Source organism: Cucurbita moschata, unplaced genomic scaffold (assembly GCF_002738365.1).
Source record: "Cucurbita moschata cultivar Rifu unplaced genomic scaffold, Cmos_1.0 Cmo_Scf00055, whole genome shotgun sequence".
Classification (NCBI taxonomy): domain Eukaryota; kingdom Viridiplantae; phylum Streptophyta; class Magnoliopsida; order Cucurbitales; family Cucurbitaceae; genus Cucurbita; species Cucurbita moschata.
In genome coordinates, this window is record NW_019268571.1 from 1,037,435 (window position 1) to 1,054,953 (window position 17,519).

Consider the following 17,519-nt stretch of genomic DNA (forward strand, 5'->3'; position numbering starts at 1 on the left):
AAAAAAAAAAAAAAGTGGGTTGAAAAAATAAAATGAAACTTTCACAAAAATTTATAAGATGTTGCATAAACACTTTTGTTGGCCGAATATGAAGCATGTGGCAGATAGATTTATCGATGATGCAAAGCATGCTGTTGACTTATTCTTTAAGAAAGTAGTTTATGGATTTAATACAGTTCATTTGCTTCCTATTCCTACTAATTTCCTTCTAATATTTTTGTGAGTGAAGCATGCAGATTTGATCAAATCATTTCAAAAGGAGGTGATGATTTTTTCTGATTCGAGGACGAATCTTGTGGAAGATGATAAGAATCACGATGTTCCAAATAGACCTATTGCCAAGAAGATTCAAAAAAATGTCATGAAGATTCAAAAAAAGATGTCAACAACAGAATTCAAACCTACGTGCGAAGAGCTCAATTGATTTCAAACTTGTCGCATTAGCCACTCAAACACATCAACATTTGTTAGAAAAAAACTATATTTAATTTCATAAATTATGTAAAAGTCAAATGGTCAATTTTGACTTATTCTTTGTGGAGATTAAAGGGGATCGGGAATAAATCCTTGTCGGGAGACTATAAATACCCACAATATGTGATGTAAAATTCAGATTCGTGGATGAATGTAATTCAGATCTCAAATTGAGACGTTTTCCTTAGAAATCCGAGCATCATATTTGTCATTTCTAAGTTTCAAGCAATTCTTGTGGTAGAATTGCACCCGAGCCATTCAATCAAACCTTGATCAAGTTAGATTGTGGAGTGACTCGATTTAGAACAAGGTTTCCAAATCTTGCTTCTAGATCTCCAATCGTAAGAGGTAATCTAATTCTAGCCTTATCTCTTGGTTGATCCAAATTTCGTATAAGAAGGTGTTAATTACTTTAATTCAAAGGTTCTTGCTTCAACAAAAGCTTGGATCGTTGGGCTGAGGATTAGGGTTCCCTTATCAGAAGACCTCATTTAAATTCCATAAAACATCACCTTTATCTTAAAACACAACCATGGACTTACGTGTGTCGAAAACATCTTTAAAACGACACAACAAAAGAGTAAATAAAATGAATAAGAGTTTCATCCTATTCTAGCCAAAGTCTAAGAAAATAAATATCACTATTCTTTTCATGTGTCATGGTTTCGAGTTGCGATGCCGTTGTCAGCCGTACAGGAATGCCTTGCCTTAACCTGAAAAATGGAGTAGCACATGGCTTGATTATTTAAATAAATACTCAGTAAGTGACCCCACTATTGGGGTTAAATGCAACAATCACATGCAATGAGATTATGAGACCTATCTTTCATTCCGTTTTTCCTACGGTGCTGTCCTAACGGGTAATTTTGGACGTGTACCATATACTCTATACGCTGCACATACGTGCGAGTATGGGCTCACCAGCTAGTTCGCACACCGCTGGGCCACTTCCTTATCCGGTGAGCATATTTTGTGATATGAACCAAAACACATCAATCATACAATGTACTTTAATGAAGATGTGAAGAAAAGGTTGTCAAAATTATCAAAAGATGTTTCAATTCACGCCACATTGAAGAAGAATGAAGTTTGATTGTTATAAATTTTTGGTGGGTTCAAAAGATGTTTCAATTCACGCCACATTGAAGAAGAATGAAGTTTGATTGTTATAAATTTTTGGTGGGTTACAATTTAAGACATTTTATTTACTTTAGGTTACATATACATAATGGCTAATTATGGTCATTAAGTATGAATGTTACAACTCTTGGAATGTCTTTAATAGTTTCATTTGTAAGGCAAACTTCAAAAAATATAGTAAAATGAGCATTTGTGCTCTCTTTAGCCAATGACTAAGTTTCTTTGCAATTCTATGTAGTTTAGGTTGCATGTAGAATCATTCAAGCTCGACATGATCAATCTTGCTTGTGGAGTGATTCGAATCTCAAGCAAGTGTTCTTGCCTTGAGATATTTGATCAACAAGGTAATCTGAATCTTACTCCCCTTGTAGTGATTCCTTATCTTATCACTCTGAGAGCCCCTTAGGCCGGACACCCGCTAGAACTAGTAACCGTCACGGCAGCGCTATACAAAGCATAACGATCGTTGTCCTGCCATTGGATGTAGGCGTCCGTACCCTCGTGATGGGATAGGGGTATCCCCCCAAATGCATGAGCACACATAATGCATGAGGTCCCAAAACTTTTCCATTTTCATTATCCTTTAATACAACCCCGCTAGCATTATGTACATATCATATCATTTTTCATATTGTTTCAAATATCGTTCATCATTCATATCATATCATTTCTCATTCTTCAGTTCTCAAATCATACATAATTCTAAAGGGGTTATATTTCATGCCATTTATCGTAATTTCATGTCATTCATATCATGCTGTATACACACAATTTAAGAGACCTAACATAACGTTCTATACTTTTAACATAACATTACATCATATATACATCATACCATGACATATTGCATCACAATGTATCATATCATAAACAAGTCATAACGTAAACACTTTGTAGTTATATCGTTCTCTAACTTATCATAGCCTCAACGTTCTTATACCTATCACAGACATATCATTACGTTAACGTAACTTAGTCATATCATCACAAGAACTTAACCTAACGATATCGTTCTATCAATCTTAACGCTAACGTTCTATCAATCCTAACGTTAATGTTCTATCAATCTATCACAAACCTATCCCTTTCTACCCGTAACCTAACCGTATTCTTCCATCAATCTCTCTTATCCATAACCCTCCAGTATGTAACCTAACCTTAACGTTTCCTGAACGTATTTTACTCCTATCATTACATTTCGTTTTGTGCATCCTTCTTGTATCCTATCTCAAACATATCCTTGAACACATCATACCGTAATTATTATCATACAATTCACATATTATAACCTATACATAACATATAGGAAGCATATCGATCCACAGACAACTCACACATATCAATATATATGACACGTGCAGAACCACAGGGCACGTGCCAACATCAAATATAACCATGTCGATAGTAAGGTCACTTACTTGGCTAGCTTAAGTTGTTGTAACGAATATATCTTTAATGAAAGTTTGATTCTGTCATTTGAAATCCGAGTCAACCTATATGAGCCCATGACATTAGTTTCAGGTTTGAACTCTACAACATTATTTCTCTAATTTACATTGGTCCATTGTTAAAAGTCTTGAAATGTTATATATCTATAATTATATTTTTATTAAAAATCTTATTTTTCATGGTTACTTTGTATAAGAAAGTAGATACAGTTATTTCAAGTTATTCTGAGTTTTACTACTCTCTATATTTACCCTCTGTGTTTACCTTTCCCTCTATATTTAGTTTGTGGTTTTTAATTCCTTAATCTTCTTTTTTTTTTTTTTTATCTGTTGCCTTTTAATTCTATTCTCATTCATTCCAAATTTCTAGTGTTTCTCTATTTCTAAATCTTTCCTCATCTCAGTGTTTCCTATTCAAAAGTTTTCTTGGCCATTCTATCTTTAATCTATTCATTTAGCTACTGATAAAAATTTAATCTAATATTACTAATCTGACGTGATTTACTAGAATCATATAAATTATTGACATTTAGTTTCTAACTCAAAGCTAGACCATTGTAATAATTCTTGGTTGTGATTTCTAAAAAAAAATAAAAGAAAATGAAGATTTAATATATAGATCAAATCTATCTTCAGGTAAATCTCTAATGAATCTCAACTAGGTAAAGGTTATTCTTTTTTTTTTCTCAACTAAATCTGACAATTATTATTTTTTCTTTTTTCTTTTTGACTAACCGTTAATTTGTGGCTCAAGGATGGGTTGAGGAGACATAATTGTGGAAAGGGATGAGAGGTTAGTGGAGAGAGAGAGAGGTGGGAAAAGTTTTTTTTTTTTTTTTTAAATTAATTAATTAATTATTTTTATTATTATTTTAACTATTTTTTTTAATAATTTTTATTTATTTTGGCTATTACAACCTTTTTGTTGTATTATCTCACAATTTGGGCCCGCAATTTGGGATGGAGCCATGGAGCTATTTATGGATTGGCGAACTTGGTCGTTTTAATTTGGATTCGTTGGGGGAATTTTGTCATTGTCGTTTGTGTTCAACGAATCTTGTCCCTCTACATCACAAACACCTTCCACATAATTCCAAATTAATGTTTCGCCAAGTGGATATATGATATTGTGCCAAACTTCTTCCTACTTGATATGAATCCAACAACTGATCACTTCCATGTACCCGAACGAGCAATTACAAGAAGTAATACAAAGAAGATTCAAGAATCAAATCAAGAAAATAATGTAGTGGCTCATATTGAAAAGTGATTAGAAGACTTGTCATTGGTAGTTGAACTACCAATTAAGACAATTTATGAATGCCTTATTTTCTTCAATTTATATTTAATAGCATTTATTAATAGTTTGTATGAATGCCTTATTTTCTTCAATTTGTATTTAATAGCATTTATTAGTGATTTGTAGTTGGTGGCTGAACCTTATTATGTTAGGGTTATCTTTTGGGCCTATTTAAAGGCACGTAATATTCATGTTTGGATGAATGGTTGAATACAGACAAAACCTTTGTGTTTTCTTGATACCCTTTTGGTGTTATTCTTTTTCAAACCTTGCTTTAGGTTTGATGTTTAAACTGATTCATTGAATTAGTTTTGATCAAGCTAATTCTGGAGTGAATTGTCTTGGTATCCAAGAGTGACCATCATAGATTCCAAGTTCGATCTAAGAGTCATTCATCTTCTAACCAGCTCTTGGTTGGAATCAATCCGTTAAGTTAGTTTTCTCTGTGAACATTTTGCAAGGATTCTAGAAGGACCTCTAGCTTTGCAAATTCCAGCATTGTAGGGGTTTATCATTTGGTATTAGAGCTTTTGGTCGACGTTCTATGGCCGCTCTAGAGGTGAAATATTTTTATTGTTATTCTTTTTGTGTTAATTTTTTTTCCTCTCTCAGATTATCGAAAAGAAAAAAAAAAGAAAAAGAAAGAAAAAAAATCAGTTATGAGAAAAAAAAAAAAATATATATATATATATATATATATATATATATATTCAGTTCTTATCATTTATTTTCAAGCTCTTGATCCTTGAGATACTAGTCTTAGCTCGTTAGAATTAATCATTGAATTGGTTATAATCAAGCTTAAAGCAAGATTGCACAAAAAAAAAAAAAACAGCCTTTACATTCTTGACCTTTGAGTGTTAAACACGAGTGTCCCTGAGTGAAATTTTTGTCAGAAGTGCAGAGAGGTCCCTTGATAACAAAATGTCACATAATGGAGAAGCAGTACCACCAATACCAGATCTTAATACAACCATTCTTCAAGCAATTCAAGGTATGATGGAAATGATGATAGAAGATAGACAAGAAAGAAGGGCTCAACAACAAAGACAAGAACGAACATTACAAGAAGATGAAGGTATAGTAGTACAAGAAAGACAAGTTGATGGTAGATGGAGAGAAAGAAATAACCATGCAACTATTATGCAACCTAGAAGGACGGAAAGAGTACATGAAGATAGAGATGGAGGAGTTAAACTCAAAATCCCACCATATTTGTGGAACGGCAGATTCTGAGGCATACTTGCAATGGGAAAGAAAGATAGAACATGTGTTTGATTGCAACACCTATAATAAAAATAAGAAGATGACACTTACTATTGCCAAATTTACCAATCATGCCGGTGATTGGTAGCTCTATAGGAGATTTATAAAAGATTTTAGCACCATAGCTGCACCATTGAATGACTTGGTGAAAAAGAATGTTGTTTTTAAATGGGGAGATATGCAAGAGAATGCATTCAATGAGCTTAAGAATGAATTAACCAATGCGCCATTACTTGTCTTGCCTAACTTTGATAAAACTTTTGAAATTGAGTGTGATGCAAGTGGTTTGGGCATAGGTGCATGTTTTGATGCAAGATGGAAAACCCATAATGTATTTTAGTGAAAAACTAAATGGGGCAGCATTGAACTATCCTATCTATGATAAAGAATTGTTTGTTTTAGTTCGCACATTGCAGGTGTGGCAACACTACTTATGGCCTAGAGAATTTGCGATCCACTCTGATCATGAAAGCTTGAAGTATCTTAAGGGTCAAAGCAAACTGAACCGTAGGCATGCAATGTGGGTGGAGTTTTTTGAAACATTTCTGTATGTCATCAAATATAAGCAAGGTAAAGATAATGTGGTAGTTGATGCATTATCTAGAAGGTACAATCTTTTTACTTCTCTCAGTGAAAAAATTCTTGGATTTGAGCATATTAAAGAATTATATCGAGATGACCAAGACTTTGGAATTATTTATGCATCTTGTCTTACAAAAATAGTTGTAGATGATTATTATGTGTTTCATGAATTCTTATTTAAGAAAAGTAAGCTTTGTATTCCTAAATGCTCTATCAAAGATTTGCTTGTAAAAGAAGCAAGAGTGGTGGCTTAATGGGACATTTTGGAATTAATAAAACTTATAATATGTTGTATGAACACTTCTTTTGGCAAAAAATGAAGCATGATGTTTATAAGTTTTGTAGTCAATGCTTTAATGCAAAGAAGCTAAATCTAGATCACAACCAAATGGATTGTACACTTCTTTGAATGTACCTAATGAACCTCAGACTAATATATCTATGGATTTTGTTCTTGGTATACCACACACTAAAAAAGGTAAAGATAGTATTTTTGTTGTGGTAGACAGACTTAGTAAGATGACTCATTTTATTGCATGTAACAAGACGAATGATGCAAAACATGTTGCTGACTTATTTTTTAGGGAAGTAGTAAGATTACATGGAATCCCTAGAATAATTGTTAGTGATAAGGGTGCTAAATTTCGAAGTCACTTTTGGAAAGTATTGTGGGGTAAATTGGGTACCAAATTGTTAGGATCGCACAACAACGCACACACTCGATCTAGATGAACACAAAGAAAAGGATAGAGAAAATTGCAAGGAGAACTCTAGCTAAAAGGATTTTTTTATTGATGATTTCAGGTATGTACAACAAGAGATAGTACAGAGAATAGAAAGTACATCTCCAAAACTTTACTCGACGAGATATATATATATATGGTTCAGTCTACTAAATATAGCTTTACCAGATTTAACCATCTACTATATATAGCTATTTACCATATATAGCTTTACCGGGTATAGCTTTACCATATATGGCTTTACCAAATATAGGTTTACCGGATATAGCCATTGACCAAGCTATAAATACAGGGAGCAGACTCCATAACTCAACAATATTCCCACTTGGAGACTGATCCTACACCATACCAATTAGGGCTTTGCATAACCTTAATTTTCCAACCTCAACATATTTTGTCAACATGTCTGCTGGATTCTTTGCACCCTCTATCTTCTCCAAACACATATCGCCTTCTTCCACTAACCTGCGAGTGAAATGGTACCGTCTTCTAATGTGTTTTGTCCTTGAATAATAGACTGGGTTTTTCACCAACTGTATGGCATTCTGACTATCTGTATGAAGGATCTTCTTACACTGCTTCCGGCCTAATTCTTCTAGATAGTCTGTCATCCATATCATCTCCTTTCCAGCTTCAGCTATGGCCACGTACTCAGCTTCAGTAGATGAAAGAGCAACGCATTTCTGAAGCTTGGACATCCAACTCACTGCTGTTCCATCTATAGTGTAAATATACCCAGATGTGCTCTTGCTGGAGTCTACATTTCCACTCAGATCAACATCCACAAAACCTTGCAGAACTACTTTACCATTGCTATAACAAAGTGTAGTATTGGATGTACCTCTCAGATATCTCAGAAGCCACTTCACAGCTTCCCAATGTTCCTTCCCTGGATTTGCCATGTACTTGCTAACAACTCCCACTGCATGTGTTATGTCAGGTCTAGTGCAGACCATAGCATACATCAAACTCCCAACTGCAGAAGCGTACGGAACTGATGCCATGTGCTCACGTTCCTCAACTGTCTTGGGAGATTGCCCCTTTGACAATTTAATATGATTTGCCAAGGGGGTAGTCCTGGGTTTAGCGTTATTCATCTTGAATTTGGACAACACCTTCTCAATGTATTGTTCTTAGGATAGATTTAATGTGCCAGCAGATCTATCTCGAGAAATCCTCATCCCAAGGATCTACTTCGCCGCACCTAAATCTTTCATCTCAAATACTGAAGACAAGCTTGCCTTCAGGTGGTTTATCTCCCTCATACTTGATCCAGCAATTAGTATATCATCCACATACAGGAGTAGAAACACATAAGAATCAGTGTATTTCTTGAGGTAGCAACACTGATCATTTTCACTTCTGTGGAAACCACTCTTGCTCATGAAGGAGTCAAACTTCTTGTACCATTGTCTCGGTGCTTGTTTCAGTCCATACAAGCTCTTATTGAGCTTACACACCATGTGCTCCTTGCCTGGAGCTGCAAACACTTCGGGTTGTTGCATATAGATCTCCTCATCTAGATCTCCATGTAAAAATGTCGTTTTTACATCCATTTGCTCAAGGTGCAAATTCTCCGATGCAACAATACTCAGCAGAATTCGGATAGTAGTTAATTTCACAACTGGAGAAAAGATCTCAACATAATCAATGCCTTTTCTTTGTGAATATCCTTTAACTACTAACCGGGCCTTAAACCTCCTTCTGCCATCTGGTTCAACCTTGATTTTGAACACCCATTTGTTCAACAGAGCTCTCTTTCCTATAGGCAACTCAGTCAACACCCACGTATTATTCCTTTCAAGTGAGCTCATCTCATCATCCATGGCTTGCTCCCACTTGAATTAATCTTCCACTTGTAGGGCCTCATCAGAGGACTCTAGTTCTCCTTCATCAGTCAGCAACAGATAATGTAATGAGGTTGAATATCTATCTGATGCTCTGGTAGTTCTGGATGATCTTCTCAACACCTTCTCAGGTGCAACTTGCTCCACGTCTGGTTCTTCAGCAATAGGATCAGGAGTTTCTTGAGCTTCTGTTGTGCCATCACTGCGTGAATTTTCTTGCCACTCAAGTTCAACTCCCACTTGCTTCGTAGTCTCAGAGTTTATCTTCTCTCTGTCCTTGTACATGACATTTTCATCAAAGGTCACATCACAGTGTCTTAGGATCTTCATATTTTTCTCATCCCAAAACCTGTACCCGAACATGTCAGAGCCATAGCCTATGAAGTAGCATTTCACGGCCTTTGCATCAAGCTTATCTCTCTTCTCTGTATCAACATGAACATACGCAGTACAACCAAAGGTTCTCAAGTGAGAGTACTTGAGTTCTTGTAATAGCCCAAAAATAAATAAATGAATAAACAAATAAAAATAACTATAAAAAAAAATAGTTAAAATAATAAAATAATAAATAAATAAATAAAAATTAAAAGAAGAAAAACATCCCGTAACCATCCCTCCTCCTTCCTTCAATCTCTCACCACTCCTTCCCTAAAAATAAATCTGGCAACAAATCACGAATCTCTTCTCTGTAAAAACAACTGCAGATTTACCCAGAATTCTTCCTTTCTACAAAAACAAATAGAAAAAGAAAACAAAAGGTTTAAGCAGACTAGCTCCGCCGGAGGAGATATGTCATTTGAAGAGGTCAGTACGTTAAATCTTCCTTTTATTTTATTAAATAATATTAATTTGGTTACAATTATTTAGTTTTGAATCAAAGATTAAATGAAAAGAATTTTGTATGAGTTTAGGAAATCAAAACCAATTATATTTTAGGTCTATTAAATTGTTGCAATGATTTAGATCTACTGAATTGTTGCAATGATTTAGGTTGTAATTTGATATGAATTATAGGAAAAGAATATAACCAAATGAATGATTAAATTAAAAGCTAAGAATATAATTGTTAACTAAATCAGAAAGAAGACAAAGGAAATAAGAAAGAATGAGATAGAGATAGAAATACAGAACACTGTTAACTGAAAAGAAAAATAATAATAAAAATAAAAAAGAAAGATTGAGAATTAGAAATAGATTAACAAAATTGAATAATACCTTCTTAAAAATAATTACAGAAGAAGAGGAAATATTGAGGAAAGATTTGTTGAACAGGATTTAAAGGTAAAATAGGAAATATTAGAATGCAGTGAGCTCCTTTAAATTTTGTCTAACACTAAATATCAGAATTTTACGATGGCCAATCTAAATTAGAGAAATAACTTTATAGAGTTCAAACTTGAAACTGATGTCATGAACTCATATAGGTTGACTCGGATTTCAAAGGATGGAATCGAACTTTCATTAAAGATATATTTGTGACAACGATTTAAGCTAGCCAGGTAAGTGACCTTACTATCGGCATGATTATTTTTTTTTTTTTGATGTTGACACGTGCCCTGTGGTTCTGCACGTGTCATATATATTGATATGTGTGAATTGTCTGTGGATCGATATGCTTCCTATATGTTACGTTATGTTATATAATATGTTGATTGTATGATAATAATTATGGTACGATGTGCTCTAGGAGATGTTTGAGATAGGATACGAGAAGGATGCACAAAACAAAATGTAACGATAGGAGTAAGATACGTTCACGAAACGTTAAGGTTAGGTTACATACCGGAGTGCTATGGATAGGAGAGATTGATGAAAGAATACGGTTAGGTTATGGGTAGAAAGGGATAGGTTTTTGATAGATTGGTAGAACGATGGCGTTAGGATACGTTTTGGTGATGATATGACTAAGGTACGTCACGTAATGATATGCCTGTGATAGGTATAAGAACGTTAAGGCTATGATAAGTTAGAGAACGATATGACTATGAAGTGTTTACGTTATGACTTTGTTATGATATGATCCATTGTATGCTAGATTATTGTGCTTAAGTACAAAATCATGTGAACGTGAATGTATGTTATTTATGCTGCTTAGTTGATGTGATATGAATGCATGTGACGATGTGTGACCCTTGTATGATTATGACTTGTTGTATGGGTATTGAAATGTAACTGAATGAATTGTATGACATGAAATACGGTAAATTGCATGATACATAACCCCGCTAGGAATATGTATGATATGTAATGAAATGAGAATGAGAATGACATGTAAGCATGAAAACGTGACACGGGGTTATGTTCATTAAATGATGACTGTAGGACTAGTGGGACCTCATGCATATTGTGTGATCATGCATTTGGGGGGATACCCCTATCCCATCACGAGGGTACGGACGCGTACATCCAAATGGCAGGACAACGATTGTTATGCCCTGCATAGCGCTGCCGTGACGGTTTTAGTTTTAACGGGTCCCGGTGGGCCCCCAGAGCATGCCCACCGGCTAGGGACAGTGGCCCAGCAGTGTGCGAACTAGCTGGTGAGCCCATACTCGCACGTATGGGCTGCATGTAGAGTATATGGTACACGTCCACGATTACCTGTTAGGATTACACCGTAGGGAAAACGAAACGAAACGAAACGAAATGAAAGATAGGTCCCATCATTTCATTGCATGTGATTGTTGCATTTAACCCCAATAGTGGGGTCACTTACTGAGTATTTCTTTAAATACTCAGGCCATGTGCTACTACATTTTTCAGGTTAAGGCAAGGCATTCCTGTACGGCTGACGACGGCATCGCAACTCAAGATCATGGCACATGCAAAGGCTAGTGGTATTTATTTTCCTAGACTTAGGATAGAATAGGATGTTTTTAACTTAAACGCTTATTTATTTTATTTCGGGTCTTTTGTTGTGTCGTTTTAAAGATGTTTTCGAAACACGTAAGTCCATGGCTGTGTTTTTAAGTTAAAAGTTATGTTTTATGGAATTAAAATGAAGTCTTCCGCATTCAATGTTTATGGTATGTATACAGTAGCGACCTTAAATTAAGTGGAAAATTTTGGGTCGTTACAGTTCTTTTCCTGTCCATACTTCTTCGGGCAATTTGAACTTCAAGGATATTGACGGCCCTCTATTAATCAAATATGCTGCTGTGTTCACAGCATCAGCCCAGAATGTCTTTGGCAATCCAGAATGAATCCTCATGCTTCTTGCTCGCTCATTCAATGTTCTGTTCATCCTTTCTGCAATACAATTTTGTCTTGCCTTACCGGGAATTGTTCTTATTAATCTAATTTCCTCAGCTGCACAAAATGTTATAAACTTAGATTTGTTGTACTCTCGTCCATTGTCAGACCTTAGGCATTTGATCTTCAAGCCAGTCTGATTTTCAACTTCAGCTTTCCACTTTTTGAAGGTGGTAAACACATCTGACTTGTGTTTCAGAAAGTAAACTCATACCTTCCTGCTGAAGTCATCGATGAAGGTGACGTAGTACCTTGATCCACCAAGTGATGAAACTGGAGATGGTCCCCAGACGTCTGTATGGACCATTTCCAACCGCACTTTCTTCGGTTCTCTGGCAACCTTTGTGAAACTAACTCGTTTCTGTTTGCCCATAACGCAGCTCTCACAAAGACCCATATCAACATATTTTAAGCCTTTTAAAGCTCCTTTCGCAGTCAGCATCTTCATGCCTTTGACGCTCATATGTCCAAGTCTATTGTGCCATAGACTTGAATTGGAAGCACTCTCAGTAGCAGCAGTCATGTTTATACACTCTGTAGTAGTGCATGAGGTTCCGGATTTTGTGCCACGCGCAACAACCATGGCGCCCTTCACAATCTTCCAGGAACTTTTTACAAACTCTGCTGCATAGCCTGTGCTATCCAACTGACCAATAGAGATCAGGTTCTTCTTGAGACCAGGAATGTATCTGACATCTTGTAATGTCCATAGATTTCCTGCTGGAGTTTGTATGGAGACATCTCCCTTTCCTTCAATCTCCAAGGTTTTGTTGTCGGCAAGATACACCTTCCCGAAATTTTCTGATTTGAAATTTTGAAACAATTCCTTACTTGGAGACGAATGGAACGATGCACCTGAATCCAAAATCCAGGATTCAACTAGGCTATCCACACTAAGGATTAAAACGTCCTCAGCATCTTCTGTTGTGTATATAGAATCATCATCATCTTCAGATTTATGATTCTGCTTCTTCTTTAGTTTTGTACAATCTGTCCGAAAGTGTCCTTTTCCCCCACAGCTCCAACACGTTACGTTGGGTTTATTTGGAGATTTTCCCCGGTTCTTTGATTTTGAACGCCCATGTTTGTTTGAGCTCTTTGATTTGCTTCTTCCCCTTCGATCAACACTGAGAGCATTGCCTGATGAATCTCCAGTTTCCCGTTTGCGAATACTTTCGCTGAGAACTACATCTCGAATTTCATCAAACTTCAGTTTATCAGATCCTCGGGAACTGCTGATTGCGGCAACAATAGTATCCCATGACTCGGGTAAGGATGACATCAAAATCAACGCTTTAATTTCATCTTCAAAATTAATTTCCACCGAACCCAGTTGACTTATGATCATATTGAATTCATTTATATGATCTGCAACACGTCCACCTTCAGACATCTGTAGATTGAACAATCTATGCATCAAATACACCTTGTTCATAGCCGACGGTTTTTCGTACATATTTGACAGCGCCTTCATCAGATCTGACGTTGTCTTCTCCTTGATGATGTTAAACGCCACGTTTCTGGATAGCGTCAACCGGATCATCCCTAAGGCTTATCGATCCTTGAGCTTCCACTGTTCCGTGGTCATGGTATCCGGCTTCACCCCCAACAGAGGTTCGTGAAGATCTTTCTAGTACAGATAATCTTCAATCTGCATCTTCCAGAAACCGAAATCGGATCCATCGAACTTCTCAATTCCAATCTTTGAACTTTCCATCTTCACAGATCGTGGTGAATTTTGCCTTGCTCTGATACCAGTTGTTAGGATCGATATCAGTCGTTAGCTCTGATACCAGTTGTTAGGATCGCACAACAACTCACACGCTCGATCTAGATGAACACAAAGAAAAGGATAGAGAAAATTGCAAGGAGAACTCTGGCTAAAAGGATTTTTTTATTGATGATTTCAGGTATGTACAACAAGAGAGAGTATAGAGAATAGAAAGTACATCTCCAAAACTTTACTGGACGGGATATATATATATGGTTCAGTCTACTAAATATAGCTTTACCAGATTTAACCATCTACTATATATAGCTATTTACCATATATAGCTTTACCGGATATAGCTTTACCATATATAGCTTTACCAAATATAGGTTTACCGGATATAGCTGTTGACCAAGCTATAAATACAGGGAGCAGACTCCATAACTCAACACAAATTGTTGTTTTCAACTACATGTCATCTTGGATGGACAAACTGAGGTGGTTAATAGAACATTAGGAGCATTGCTTAAGACTAACTATTATTTTTAAGAATATTAAGTCTTGGGATGAATGTTTGTCATTTGTAGAGTTTGCATATAATAGAGCAATTCATAGTACAACTCAATGGAAGACAAAGTTACATCCAAGAGGGGATGACCCTTATCAAGTCCTTGAAAGAATTAATAACAATGCATATAAAATTGATCTTCCCGGAGACTTTTCAGTACATTCTACTTTCAATGTTGTTGACTTGAATCCTTTTGATGTAGGTGATGATTTTTCTGATTCGAGGACGAATCCTTTTGAAGAGGGGGAAGATGATATGACTTGAGTCCTTTTGATGTAGGTGATGATTTTTTGTTATTCGAGGACGAATCCTTTTGAAGAGGGGGAAGATGATTAGACTTTTCAGTACATTCTTCTTTCAATGTTGCTGACTTGAGTCCTTTTGATGTAGGTGAGGATTTTTCTAATTCGAGGACGAATCCTTTTGAAGATGATAAGCTTGACTTTCTACTTTCAATGTTGCTGACCAGGATGTAGATAAGATTTTCTTCAGAATTTTTCATATGACTAAGCACCCAAGCTTGCCAACGGACTTACTGCGTTTCCCGCGTTTTACCACCTGGAACACAAGGGTTATTCGCTCAGCTATCACATACTCCAAATTCTTTTGAATTTTTCTTATCATCCTCCTGGTTTCTGCAACATCGCTCTTAAAGATCGAGTAACTCCTCTTCTCTCACAAAATTTTAGAGGCTCTGATACCATTCCTACGCTTACTGACTTGAGCCCTTGCAATTTACATGAGCTTTATCATCCTAGCTTAATTTACAAAACAAGTTCTTAATGTACATACAAATCCATACTCATCAATAATTAGATGAAAGTGAAAATCCATACTCATCAATAATTTGACGAGTGTGGAAATCCATAATCATCAATAATGTGATGAAAATGGGAAAAGTGAAAATAGTAATAAAAGGTGAAAATAATAATACAAATGGGAAAAGTGAAAATAATAAAGGAAAAGATAGAAGACAAACAATCATGATGAGGAGATACGTGAGGAGAAATGTTTCATCTTGTCATTATGTTCACGATAACAAATTAGCCTCCTATGATTATGTTCTCAAGTTTTTTTAAACGATATCCTGGTAAACAAAAAACTTAAAGGCATTTTGATACATTATGCTTAACTTCCTATTTCCACGACTTTTTAGACTAGCTTTGGGAGCACTAAAGTTAAATTCTTTAATCATAACAAATGATCCATGTGTGTTTGATTCACTAGAAACATCCTTATGGATAATTTTAAAATCATAATAGTTCCGGAACCCTAATCTTTTCATAGTTCTCTGGCTCATGCTAGTATAAGGATTAAAACCTATAAATCACACAATTTTTAATTTCTTGATTCAGATTAGAGTTTCTAGCCTAACAAAAATCTTCTGATATAGCTTAGAGCACTTATGATATGGAATCAGCCCAAGGGAAAACTCTAATACCAAACGATATGGAAACACTATAAGGGAAGTAAGATTCAAATCACCTTGTTGATCAAATATCTCAAGGCAAGAATACTTGTTTGAGATTCTAATCACTTCACAAGAAAGATTGATCATGTCGAGCTTGAAAACCTAAGCTACATAGAATTGCAAAGAAACTTAGTCATTGGCTAAAGAAAAGTACAAATACTTCTTTTACTACATTTTCTAAGTTTGTCTTACAAAGTACATGACTTTATATAGCATCAAAATAAAAACCATTAACATTGAGGCATTCTAAGAGTTGTAACTACATTCATGACCATAATTAACGCGATGTATACTTAATAGCTATAATTATCTGCTATGTAAACAAGCCTTAAAATACATTAAAATAAACACCATAACTCTAAATTACTCTAAATTATGATTCACCAAAATTAAAATCTTTTAATTTAATCAACTATGAAAAAGAATTTCTTAGTAAAAATTTGAAGAACGGAAAATTACCTATTTTGAGTCTAAATGGAATCTTGGTTTTCTATTATGTATTTTCCTTTTGTTTCTTCACAATAACTCTTTTTTTTTTTTTTATTTTATTATTATTCTAAAACCACCAAAATATTTGTGAAGGTTAGGAAAATAAATTACTTATGAGCAAGGAGTAAAGAGTTTTTAGAAAAAGATTTTTCATAAAAAAATAATAAATAATAAAAGATGACAAATTACCATATTACCCTTGAAGTTCAAGTTATTTCAAATCAAACTTGATATGAATCCAACGACTGATCACTTACATGTACTCGAACGAGCAATTACAAGAAGCAATACAAAGAAGATTCAAGTATCAAATCAAGAAAATAATGGAGTGGCTGACATTGGAAAGTGATTAGAAGACTTGCCTTCGGTGGTTGAATTACAAATTAAGACAATTTATGAATGCCTTATTTTATTCGATTTGTATTAAATAGCATTTATTAGTAATTTATAGTTGGTGGTTGAACTTTATTATGGTAAGGTTATCTCGAGGGCTATTTAAAGGCATGTAATATTCAATTTTAAAATATGGTGAAATACAAAAACCTTGTGGTTGAAACCTTTTGGGTGGTATGTTTCTTTCAAACCTTAATTTAGGTTTGATGTTAAAAATCGATTCATTGGATTAACCATGATCAAACTAATTCTGGAGTGAGTCGTCTTGGTAACTAAGAGTGACCATCATAGATTACAAGTTCGATCTAAGAGTCATTCATCTTCTAGCCAGCTCTTGGTTGGAATCAATCCGTTAAGTTAGCTTTCTCTGTGAATGTTTGCAAGGATTCTAGAAGGACCAGAGCTTTGCAAATTCCAGCATTGTAGGCGCTTATCAAAACTTGCTCCTACCATAAAAAATCTACGGTAAGATTTAGCCAGCTTCAAAAAATCTATTGAATTTCAAAATCCAACCGTTTGATTGAGCTAAAATTACAATATGTTATAAAAGTCAAGGGAAGAAAGTGATATGAATCCAACAACGGATCTCTTCTGATAAGGCAATCCTAATCCTCAACCCAACGATCCAAGCTTTTGTTTTAGCAAGAACCCTTGAAACAAAGTAATTAACACCTCCTTATACGAAATTTGGATCAACCAAGAATAAGGCTAGAATTAGATTATCTCTTACGATCGAAGATTTAGAAGCAAGATTAACCTTGTTCTAAATTGAGTCACTCCACGATCTAACATGATCAAGGCTTGATCGAATGGCTTGGGTGCAATTCTACCACAA

At 35.2% G+C, this 17,519-nt stretch overlaps 1 long non-coding RNA gene across 1 annotated transcript; it reads right to left on the reverse strand.

Annotated features, from left to right (window-relative positions):
* Nucleotides 1-1,986: 1,986 nt before the first annotated feature.
* On the reverse strand, nt 1,987-15,889 carry LOC111436514. Its single transcript, XR_002709266.1, has 3 exons — nt 15,778-15,889; nt 5,760-5,769; nt 1,987-1,996 (listed from the first exon to the last, which is right to left on the reverse strand). It is a non-coding gene; the product is annotated as an uncharacterized LOC111436514 (long non-coding RNA).
* Nucleotides 15,890-17,519: the final 1,630 nt, after the last annotated feature.